The following is a 13523-nucleotide window of genomic DNA, read 5'->3' as shown; positions in this document are numbered from 1 at the left end:
AATAAAAAAAATTCTCATGTTAGCATCATAAGGCAATTATAATATTATGCCTATATAATACATATAAGATGTTACACATGAATGTAAGATATAATTTATGTGTTAGTAATTATATTACTCTGTTCCAATTAGGATTTGGGACATATTTATGAAAGCTGGCATTTGACATTTGTATTATTGGCACGTTCTTTTATCTTGGAATGATTCAGGTGGTAATTTCCCCTAAAATGTCTATTTTTGAAACCATTTCAAGGATGTTCTCGATTTTCTATAATAAGGACTACTTCAAAGCAGTGTAGTACCTTTGAAATGAAGTCAGCTGTACTCTCACACTGCCATCCATGACAAGAGATGCCATTAGCTTCAAATTGTTCAGCAGAATTAGTCCCCTTATATGTTTTCCAAATTATGCAATGCCAAGTGCCTTCAGAAAATGACATATGGAATATCTGTGGTAGTTGACTTTGGAGATTCACATTTTTATTTCTTGCTTTAAATGAATGGATTTTTATGGGGAGTCTACTATAAGTAAAAACACATTATTGGGAGTGGATACTGATGAATACTATAGAGATTTCAAGGTCACGGTTTGTTTGGGCAACTAAGCTCTGTCTTGGCTTATGAAAGAGGACATATTTATACATGATAAGAATAAGGTCATGGAAAGTTAATTGTATTAAATTTTCTGAAATTTTAATTTTTATTTAGAAGTATCTTACAAAATAATTTGGTTGCATGGGCTTTGTGCACTATTTAGAATATATTGCTGTGTCTCCTGAGTTTGAAAATTTCTATTCAAAACTACATCAAACTAATAAAAGAAAATTGTGTATTAATACAATCATCCATCTACCATTTGTGTATTAATATTTGTGATGCACAATTGCTAGGTATTGGTTGATATAGGTGTGGAAGAGATAAACATAATTCCTGCTTTAGAAAAGTCCACAATATTGGTTATACAAATAGTAATATTTATTAGAAATACATTTTATAGTTATTTCAGAGGTAGCACAATACAAATCACTGATTATCTGATGAATAAAGTGCAGTCCAGAGACATTGAATGGCTTTTCAAAGTTAATAAGCTAATCACTATGAATGATCTAAAACTCGTCTTCTAGTTATGTCCAATGTGTCATAATTTTAACTATACCTTAAATTTCCAATTTTGATTCACTTCTACTGCAGTTGCTAAAGATAAAGGTCTGAAATAATTTTTTTCTTTGAAGGTTTTGTTTTTGTCTAATATTATATATAGATATAGATAGATATGAGAGACCACACACACACACACACACACACACACGCACACACACATACTGGCTAAAAAAATTAAACCAGTTTCGAAGAACAAGTCACACTCATGTTAACCTAATGTTGGTTAGAAAATGAGAAGTTTTAGGGGAAAAAAAAACTTCGGGAAAAATCTGCCTTTAAGTATTAATTTTTACTACTCATTTTGTAGAGCTAGGATAGAGGTTCACAATGTCAAAGATGCATTATACAGACATCAGTTTTCTAATAGATGCCTGAGTAGAAAATGTTTTAGCTAATCTGATTGATTCTCTAGCTATTTTGAAATCATCAGTGGACCTTAGAAAGCCTTCTAAAGAGGATTTATTTTCAACAACCCCTCAGGTTAAAATGGTTAACAGCTAGATTAAGTGTGGTACCTCCAGTGACCTGAAAGGGGAAGGGAAAGAGCACAAATGAATAATTTGTTGGAAGTGTTGTACTGTATTCCCATTAAACACAGACAGAAAAAAATAATAAAAAGAAACTTGGTTACTTAACAGTAGAATATTAGAAATGGAAGTGATTTTCAATCAAATTGGGACACTTTCTTTGTCAAGCATTTTGCTAAATACTTCACATTCATTATTTAATTGTAATTCTTACAATGCAGGATGAATAGTAATATCTTCACTTGACTGATATAGAAATTAGGAGCCTCATCTCACTTTCTGTTTCAAATAATGCAGCTGAAATTCAAAAAGAGGATTTTACTTCCTCAGTGTAGCTAAGCAGTTCAGTGAATGACAACTTCTGACTCTCCTGATCTCTCCTAGTTCAGCATTTAATTGCCTCCATAACTATTGTGTGTGTGTGTGTGTGGTGTGTGTGTGTGGAGATGACAGATGGTGATTGATATAAATAGATAATAATGTTAGATTAGATATGAAAATATGGACTTTGAAAATGCAACTAGGAAATTTGTAAAGCTAAGTATATTACATAAACATACTTTGAAGTTATTCCAAAATACAAATACTACCATTTTTTTACTTGCATGAAATCAAAATTTCACTTAAAAAACAAAAGCACAGGGGCATCTGGGTGGCTCAGTTGGCTAATCGTAGGACTCATGATCTCATGGTTTGTGGGTTTGAGCTTCAGGTCATGCTCTGTGCTGACAGAATGGAGCCTGCTTCGGATTCTCTCTCTCCCTCTCTCTCTACACCCTCCTTCCCCTCTCTACTCTCTCTCTCAAAATAAATAAAACAACAACAACAAAACAACAAAAGACCATGTATTTTCTTACTGTTTTTTTAAAGTACAAATATAGCCACATCCCACCACATCACAACATTTAAAAAGACTTATAATTAAGTAATGATCCTGTGAGACTTGATTTTTTTTTCACAAACACTTGAATTTTACTTCAGTGACACATTACAAAAAATGCCTACTGGTTTAGAGAGACAGGAAAGTGTCTTTTGAATGTTATTCTCTGTAATGAAGGAATTTCTGCAAGTACAAAAGGAATTTCTTCTAAGAATATTTATGTATATTTGTCAATTTGCCTTAAAATTCTTTTCTCATAAAGATGAATGTAAAAAAAATAATATAACTTGGAATTTCTGGCCATAATAATTTATGTTCAATTTGAAAAAAATATAAAAAATATATATAAAGACAAAAATCATCTACACTTTATTAATAATTTCTGGCACATTTATTTTGCTTATACAGTTCTACATGACTGTGTATGTGTCTGTGTATATGTGTATGTGTAAATGTATTTAATTCTAGGACACCAGTTTTATATATCAATATACGATAAAAGTCTTCTGTGTGAATCATTTTTGTATGAAAGATGTAATTAATAATGACTTCATCTTATGTAATAAAAATTCAACTAAGCTTACCTCAATCCAAGAAGTATCATTCATTGGTATCATTCTAACTATAAAAGCACAAATGAAGAATATTAATCTTTGCCATTATCTGTTTTATTAACATGTCACATAATAAAATATTTTCCTGGTTTCTTTTGTTTTGGTGCTTGTGATATGGAAAATGAGCAGTTCATAATATTGAATATAAAATATCAGCTTAAAATATTAACTATGAAATGTGAGAAAATGCATGATTTTTATCTCCTGCCTCATACATTTTTTTCATTTTCCAAATTCTTTGTAGTCAATTTATAGTACTCTTATAATTAGAAAAACTCAACATTATGAAACTTATAAAACTTAGCAAAATTGTAAAACACAGGATAAATTCCTTAGTCAAAATATTCACCTTAAAAAGTTACTTTAAAAAGTTAAATGATTTAGATAAAGCATTTAGAAGTGATCTTACCTAAAAAGGTTTCAATAAATAGTTTTTGAAAAAAGAACTAAGAAAGCAAGACTTAAAGTGATGTGCCAGTTTCAAAATCAGTGTGACAGAAATTAGCTGAGTTTGATCACATTTACGGGAGCCAACAAACTGTAGATAACCATTGAACATTTCCTGAACAGATGTACTAAAAAATGAAATTTACATGGAGACCTTCTACTGAATGCCTTACACAGCCAAAGAGAAACAAAGGACCTCTACTTCTGAAATATGCCATTCACTAGACCATTGTTTCCCAAATTTTACTGTGCTTGTGAATCAGCTGCGTATTCTGCTAACATGCAGATTCTGATTCACCAGGACTTGAGTGGGGCCAGGGATTCTCCATGTCTGACAACATCCAGATGATGTCTACGTTGCTGGTCTGTGGACCACTCTGAATTGCAGGATTCTAGATACTCTGCTGGTTACTTAATGTGTATTGGTTATTTATGGTATTATGTCAAATTTGTCCCCTATTGGTGGACTTTTTCCAGAAAAATCTCAATAGTGGACCATTCTTCCGATTCTCAGGCTTTGCTTCTTTCTTGACTATACAGGATTGCTGGCAAAAAAACAACTTTACCATAGGCCACCAATATTTCCAAAAAATATTCCCTCTAACATTTATGAACCTGAAGTCACTTAATATCACTTTACTTTTCCTTAAACATCCTTTCTTTCATATTTCATCAAGTAATAATAGAAAAATTCTACTAGTTCCTTAAATTCTCATCTTCGTCACTTTCAGAAAAATGTTTAATATAATAATTGAAGTGATTAGGCATCTCCTTCCCACCCACAGCCCTAGCCAACACCTATAAACTTAACTAAAAATTTAGTACACCATTTTGTTCAGTCTCAGGGCATGAATCTTTCATCTTCTGTTTATTTAACCTTTGTCATATTTTCTTGCATATTCCTTTTTAAATTAACTTTTCTAGTACCATTCTTTTGGCATACAGTCATATAAATTTTTCTAATGTTAGCCTGTTAAAGATGCATATGTCCCTCCATCTAATGGCCCCAATAAACAAATAATAGACAATTCTTAAATGTCTCTTTACTGTTATATTAGTGATGATTATGTTTGATGCTAACCATTAAAATATCAACTTTTAGTAGCCTAAACACAGAGGAGTAGATTTTCTCACATCATCAGGAGGCTGGAGGTAGTCATTCCAAGATGGGTACCATGTTTTATTCATCTATCAACTGCCCATTTCCTAAAGATATTTTTAAAATGTCACCATCCCGGGGTGCCTGGGTGGCTCAGTCAGTTAACTAACTGTCCGACTTTGGCTCAGGTCATGATCTCATGGTTCATGAGTTTGAGCCCTGCGTCAGGATCTGTGCTGACACCTAGAGCCTGGAGCCTGCTTCAGATTCTGTGTCTGTCTCTCCCTCTCTGACCCTCCCCCATTAATGCTCTGTCTCTGTCTCTCTCTCTCAAGAATAAATAAACATTAAAAAAATTTAATGTCAGCATCCCTATTCTGTTGGACTTTACCCCCATGTTTGTTGTCTCATACCCATCACAAGATGGCTCCCATACAACCCATTTCTACCTTTGCATGCTAATGATGAAAAGGTAGGCGGAAAGTGATGAAGCCTATGGTAATTAAGAAAAATCTTTTCCAGAACTCTGAGGAAGTCATCTACTTACATATCAAAAATGATCAGATTTTCCCCTGACCACCTCTGTATAAAAGATTCTGGGAAGGGTAGAAATTTTATCTGGCAACATTACTGATACCACTAATTTCTAAGACTGATTAACAGATTATCATAAATTCATAGGCTTAAAACAATATCCATTTATTAGCTCATAGTTCTGTAGGTCAGAATTCTGGGTTCTCCCAGAATTCCCAGGTGCCCCAAGGCTCCCTCCATCTTAAAACCAGCAATGGACCATCAAGTCCTTCTCACACTTGGAAACTCTTTTAGTTTACTGCTACCAGCTGGAGATTATTCTCTGCTATTATAGGGCTCATGTGATTACTTTAGGCCCATCTGGATAATCTCTATTTGAAGGTTGACTACTCCACGTAACATAATTACAATCAAGGGGGAGATATCTCATCATATTCATAGGTTCCATCCACACTGAAAGGGAAGGAAATTATACAAGTTTGAGGGTGTGAGGTCATTCTTAAAATTTTGTGTACCACAGCTGCCTTGCACAAAATCAGGGCTTCATTATAAGAACGAAGGAGAGAATGGATCCTAGATAAGGAACAAACAATATTCACCATAATCTCTGGCTCTTTGTTTAAATCGCTCATTCTTATTCAGTCAAACTCTTGAAAACACCATTTGAACTTGCTTACTTGATGTCCTCAGTAATCTTTAAAATCATCGTCTTGACCCACTCCATTCTGACTTCTCTCACCACACCAATCAAAATAACATGGAAGCAGTCACTACGATATCTCCAGATTGAAATCCAGGGAGTGGTTTCTGGCCTTTATTTTTTTTATTATTTCTCCAAAATGTTGACAGTTGTAACCCTTTGTCTGTTGTGAAATTCGAGACCCTTAATTTATATGTCTTTGACTTCTAGTTATATTCCACTTTCAGACTTTTTCTTTTTTATATTTCCAGGCCTGCTACATACTATAGCAGGAGAAGCATTGGTTGGTGATTTATGCATACCCTTCCTCATGTTCCTTGAGACAGGCTGCAGGAATGTGATGGGATAGGAGTTTGCTTCCCATTGGGAGAGAAGATATGGAACCTTGGGGTAGAGGGCCAAAACTGTCTGGGCTACTGGCAGTGCTTATACACAGACTGAAGTATTCCACTCAGTTATATGCCACCACTCTCCCCCATTTACACAGCAAGCAGCTAGCATTTACTTGCATTCAGCACAACTGCAGACTGGCTGTGCAGCTCCAATAAAAAAAAATTAACTGGGGTAACTCAGTTACATAATACGCATATAACTGAGAATTACCAGATATTGGAAGAAAGCCAGCATCATAACAGAGTAAAAATAGAAAAGTTTCAGGAAATAGAGTTAATAGATAAGCTGAGCAGGATGCTATAGCAAGTATAACTAATATCAACAGAGTGATTCAAAATATACTGCACGCATTAAAATGCCATGAAAGTGCAAAATGATCATGGGGAAATAACTCAGTAGATAGGATGAATATATAATGGACATAGTTAAGGAACATGTTGCAAGCTTGAATATAAAGCTGAGGAATATTCTGAGAGCATATCACAAAGGCATATGGAGATAGAATTTATGAAAAACAAGTTACAAATCAGAAGAGAACTCCCAGGAGATGCAACATTTGCCTAATAGAAAAATAGACAGCAGAGAAGGTAGGGTGTTAAATCAATACTCAAGACAATGAGGTGACAATGGCCCAGAAGAGAGGAAAAAAAAAACAAAAAAACCCTAAGCCCCTAGATATTTTACTGATAATTTTTAACCCTTAGAAAAAGAGAAAATCCCATATATCCTCATGGGGGGGTGGGGTGGGGAATTACAGTCAGTCTACAGAGAGACAATGATAAAAGTGATATACATATGTTATTATGTATATATCTATCTATATAATTTATATTATTACAACTTTAGAGGAATTTTTAGAAGATAGTGCAACAATAATAATGAGGAAACTAATTTAAAATATACGTTTCAATGGGAAGCTAAAATGTAATTACTGTGCAAAAATTAAATAGAGATATGTTCAAATATATAAGAATACTTGTTGAAATAATTTTGGAAGGTTCATCCCAGACAAGTTATCCTGGAAGGTGACTTTTTTTCTCCGAATGTTTTTTTTGGAATTCAAAGAAGAAAATGATATTCCTGTGTTGAACAAAAACATCAATAGTAACACATTTTTATTTACCTTTTTACACATCCCTTTGAAAGATGTGGACACTTTCAATCATTTTCCTATTTGTACATATATATGTCAGAATAGAATGTATAATATGGAAAACAATGCTAAAAATGCCAACCAACCACCACCACCACCAACAACAACAAAAAAAGAACAGAAACAGAATCACAAAAATCGAGAACACACTGGTGGTTGCCAGAGAGGGTGGGGAATGGGTGACATAGGTGAAGGGGATTGTGAAGTACAACCTTGCAGTTATAAAATAAATAATTCACGGGGATGAAAGCTGTAGCACAGGGAAAATAGTCGATAATGCTGTAATAAGCGTGTATGGTGAAAAATAGTAACTACGTTTCTGTGGTGAACACTGTGTACTTTATAGAATTCTTGATTCACTAGGTTGTATACCTGAAACTAAGATAACATTGTATGTCAACTCTACTTCAATTAAAAAATACAAATGCTGGAATGTTCAGAACATTTAATATCTTACAGCATTTAATATCTTTACAACATGTTTTATTATAGTGTTGTTTCCAACTTACTTTCCATGTTAATTACCACTTAGTTCTAGGCAAAAGGTAATGTATTTTTTGGTGGTAATTTTAAAGGTAATATAATTTCACCATAAAATTAAAGACCTGGAGAACTTTAAGAGACTCCAAAGAAAACACAAAACATATGACTATCATATTTGCTGAACAGGCCCTATGAACTTTGAAGACAGAAATTAATCAAAGTAAAATCAATATTCAATTATCTGTGTGTGACTTTATATGATTACTGGGATCCATCACTATCTGCTCTGTGCACAACTGGATTTTAAGTCATATATAAAAAGTTTTGTTTTTGAAGTTATATCTGTTTCATTTCCTCTCTCTTGACCATAGAGTTTCATAGAATAATAAAGGACTAATTTCACGCAAGTTTTCAAGTTCAAATAATCCAACCAAATCAAAAAGGAACACGTTAGCTCAGCAACTAAGAATTCCAAACAAAGAGAATTTAGGTTCATCTTGTGAAACATTACTAAGAAGCTCTCAATATCATTTTCCTAAAGTGGTTTCTCCTGATACACCAGGCTTACATACCCAATAAAATAATGGGGCTTTTTCCTGTTAACGCTAATAGAACTCCTGATATGAACCTCATCATTAGTATGGATCAAATGCCTAACCTCAGAGCAATCACTCCTAGCCAAAGTCACAGAGTGCCTTCATTTTACAAACTTTTGTCCTGTGACAATTCAAGTAGCAATCATATAAAACAGATGAGCTTTGAAGCAAATAAAACAAGAAACATATGCCCACAATCTCTGCTATAATCTCTGCCTTTATGTGACTTCCTTTAAAGATGAACATATAGAATAAAATTAATGCATACAAATTATCCTGAATATAGAATTAATCTCTGTAAGGAAATCTTCATGCATTATCTGTAAGAGAGACAAATGGGGAGACATATTTGTCCCTGTATTTCAATTGAAGGTATATCAAAAATTAATATATTGTTTATGAATTACTCTAAAAGTTACATATTAAATCTAAAGCATTTGTAATAATTATCTTTCATTGATATAGAAATTAGTCATCAGTACTACAAAAGCAATGACATGAAATATTTTTGTTAATATTAGACCATTGAAGCTTGTTTGACTTTACTTTGAACAAGTAACACTTATTCTGGCACTTAATTAACCATATTTAGGTTTCTTAAATTATTTATCCATAAGATATATACCTCGGTGAAGACCATCTATCTTATTAGTTTCATATTTCATGACTCAAATTGTGGCTTCAAAATATTTCCATTTTCTTATTATTAGAAGATAATTATTATAAAATAGTTCTTCCCTACCCCTACTATATTAACCTTTAGGCAGACTCTGAGAAGCTGGTTCCATTTGGTGATTTTCTATCCCAAATGTCAAAATTTGTCCAGATGTTTGGGAGGGCATGGGGTGGTATCTGAACAAATCAAAATTTCAAAATCGAGTAGGCACCATTATTACATATGTGGCATTAAAGGTAGCTTAAGATGATTTTATATTTCCCTAAATGCAGCCACTGAAATACATCCTACCAGTGTGTTTGTCTTGAGCAGTTGCCAAGAGATAAGAATGAATAATAATCAACAAGAGATCAATGAAAATTACCAGTAGTCACTTCCAGCTTATTTGTTCCGGTTTTCTTAACAACTTCTAATTTGCTTTCACTATAGTCTGTTTTGCCATGTCAAAGTACCCTAGATTATTGAGTTTGTCTTGTATCTCAGACCACTGCTGCACCCCTGGATTTGAGCAATTGATTTTTTTTCTTTGATCGATCATGGTAATACTCAGCATTCTCTAAAGATAATGCTATGATTCCATCATATGGCTTTCACCTCTCTTGGCTGATGGCTCACCTTAGTGATAGCTACAGTGGCCAAGCTCATGGTGTTGGCAACCTGCTTAGCTCCAACTCTGGGTAGCCTATACGATACATGTCACAATATTTGACATAGTTCTGTAAAAAAACCAACAACTTGGTTTAAATTTAACAACTTAAAAATGTGTAAAGAGGTTGAAATTATCCTCAATACGATTCTTTAAAGTTTGATTGAATTTTAACCAAATGCTTAAAACAAAACAAAACAAACAAACAAAAAAAACAACAACCTGCGAAAAGATGACTTAAGAGCAAGACTTCACGGGGCGCCTGGGTGGCTCAGTCGGTTAGGTGGCCGACTTCAGCTCAGGTCATGATCTCACACTCCGTAGTGAGTTTGAGCCCCACGTCAGGCTCTGTGCTGACAGCTCAGAGCCTGGAGCCTGTTTCAGATTCTGTGTCTCCCTCTCTCTCTGACCCTCCCCCATTCATGTGTCTCTCCCTGTCTCAAAAATAAATAAACGTTAAAAAAAAAAGCAAGATTTCACAATCTTATAATGCACCATTTTTTTAAAAGCCAAGCCCAAAAGCTTTATCATATTGAACAAGTATTTGTTTCAACATTTTCTATTAATGAATGTGCTCAGGTAAATTGAATGAGATACATTGCAATCAATAAACATTGAGGTGCTACTTTTACATCCTACTGATTTTGCCTTGAAGTGGATACTGTGCTGTGTCACTCAAAACCCCAGCAGGTACAAACCTGTCATTCTCTTTGCTGCTGGGAGTGTCATCTGCTGATGGCTCATTGCTGAGTCCTCCTAACCACTGTGCTCAACTGAAGAGAGCTAACTCCCCAAGTATTCTCTCTCCTGAAAGCAGCCTGCATTTAATGCCTGGTCAACATGGGAATATAAGGCTTGGGTTTCTTGTTTTTGCTTGAGACATCTTGGAAAGGTCATTCTGGCTTCAGGTCTTCTCATAGGCTTGGGAGATTTTGTTGCAATTGCGTTGCAGTTAATTTTTGCTTCTACCAAGCCATGCTTCTCTTGCTCATTGAAGAATACTTTTCCTGAGTAATTCACATGGAGGCAAATCTTTATCTCCCAATCAATTTCCCAGGGATGTAACGGACAACACATTGCTTTTGGTTGTATATTGCAAGCTAAAAGAAAGTGAATCTATTTAATTTATTTAAATTTATTTTTATTTCAAAATTTATTTTATTTTAGATGACATCAAGCGATACCACACTTTATGCAATATAAAATTTTGTTGCCTTGTTATACAGAAAATATATAAGTTAGAATATTTTTATTTGCAAAAGATAAAAAATATGAAACATATATTGCATAAATTTTCAGGATGGGAATGATTATACATTGATATGAAAAATAAAAAATCTCTAAGCTCTTAGCTGTTCTTTACTCTTGTGGCCTTAATTTGAATGCCTTTCAGCAAATACACACCTTTTATAAAAGAAGCTATATTTGTTTTGTTTAATTGTGCTGTTTTAGAGCTGTTGCAAAACTGCCCAATGAAATTACAGAACACTTCAGAAAATCATCTGTCTTCCTCTTTTGAGGCTGACAACTTTCTTGTGAATCATGAGTTTATGTTTCTTCATGGCTCTATTAATGTCAACCTATCATAAATAAACTCTCACATCAGTAGGAGACTTTTAGTGGGAAGGTAATAATTAGTAATTTTCTAAGTTATACTTAATTTTTTCTGATTACTTTCAATTTCCTAGTCATGTATCTTTAATTATTTGAGGTGTGTATAATTATGCATTATATTTATCATCAAAGTAAAAGGCATATATTATAAAATGCACAATTTCTCAGTGTAGAGAACCAAAAATAATTTTAGAAATAAAAAAATACAAATTTATATGCAAACCTATGGTTGAGATAGGATTTATCATAGCACTTAAACTTTGTTTCTACTCATTTTATTATGTGTATTATTTTCTAGAATGTAAAAGTCCAGAAGCACTAGACTATCCCCCACTATTTCACTATGGATCAACATACTGCCAATCAATAAATATACAGTCATAAATATTTGTTAAGTTATTTTTTAACAAGTAAAGGATGAATAAGAAATACATTGCTTCACAGTGAAGAAATATTGATAATTGAGATGGATTGATGAGAAAATTGAGAAAAGGGAGGGGAGGAAGAGAAAGAGAGAGGACAAAGTAAAGAACGAATCCCAGGAATCTGACTTGAAATGGATAGATTCTGGTGACTTTTGCTGAGAATGTAGAACTATAAAGCCTTAATTTAATATTGGAGTGTTGTAGGCATAAAATTGGAGAACTGGGAATTGTTTTGGACATATTGAATATGTCCTGCTGGAATCTTTATATAGTCTTCAGCATCTTGCTCATTGCCTTGCAAGTACACACATAATAAGTTGCATTAAATAACTTGTTCTTAATGAACCGTTTAAGGAATCCCAGCAATAATTAACTCCATATGTTTCAAACTAAATAATGGTGTTAAATATGGTTAAATGTTAACATTAATGTTGACAGTGGTAAATAATGCTGTTAGAAATTTCCAGATATTATCAACCATCAGAGCCATTGTTTTTTTAAAGCAATGTTTTCCTCCATATCAAAATAAATAACCATATGAAATGATTTGCCGTTTTTCTGTCTTTGATCTCCACTGTTATCTGTGAGTTTCAATCAAGTACTTTGCTGCTCTAAATAAATTCTAGGTTAGTAAGAAAGCAGAGAAGAAATTACTAGCTGTGTTCTCTTATAGGATTTTTATGGTTTCAGGTCTCATGTTTAGGCTTTCATCTATTTTGAGTTTATTTATGGTGTTAAAAGTGGTCCAGTTTTCTTATTTTACATGCAGGTGGTTTTCCAGCACCATTTCTTGAAAAGATTGTCTTTTCCCTATTATATATTCTTGCTTCCTTTGTCACAGATTAGTTTACCATATAATTAACATGGGTTTATTTCTGGGCTCTATTCTGTTCTATTGATCCATGCGTCTATTTTTGTGCCACTACCATACTGTTTGGATTGCTACAGCTTTGTAGTATATCTTAAAATCTGGAATCGTGATACTTCTAGCTTTTTTTTTTCTTTCTTAAGATTACTTTTGTATTAGGGGTCTTTTGTGGCTACATACAAATTTTATTATTGTTCTCATTTTGTGATCCAAAAATTCCACTATTGGGTATTTATCCAAAGAAAATAAAGACATTACTTTGAAAAGATATATGCACTTCTTTGTTTATTGCAGCATTATTTACAATAGCCAAAATATGGAAGCAACCTAAGTGTCTACCTATAGACAAATGGATAAGGAAGATGTGGTGTGTGTAGGTACACGGAAACACACACACACACACACAGGAATGGGACAGGAATATTGTGCGGCCATGAAGAAGGATGACATCATGCCGTTTAAAACAACATGGATGGATGGACCTAGAGGGTATTATGCTAAACGAAATAAGTCATAGTGAGAAAGACAAATGCCAGATGATTTCACTCACTTGGGGAATCTAAAAAAGAAAAAGTGCATAAACAAAAAATCACAATCAGATCTTTAAATGCAGAACACAAACTGAGGGGAGGGAAGGGCATGGAGAGATGGATAAAATGGGTGAAGGAGAATGGGAGATGTATATAGGCTTCCAGTTACAGAATGAA

This window comes from Prionailurus bengalensis, chromosome B1, assembly GCF_016509475.1.
Source record: "Prionailurus bengalensis isolate Pbe53 chromosome B1, Fcat_Pben_1.1_paternal_pri, whole genome shotgun sequence".
Taxonomy (NCBI): domain Eukaryota; kingdom Metazoa; phylum Chordata; class Mammalia; order Carnivora; family Felidae; genus Prionailurus; species Prionailurus bengalensis.
Note: the sequence above shows the minus strand (reverse complement) of the source record.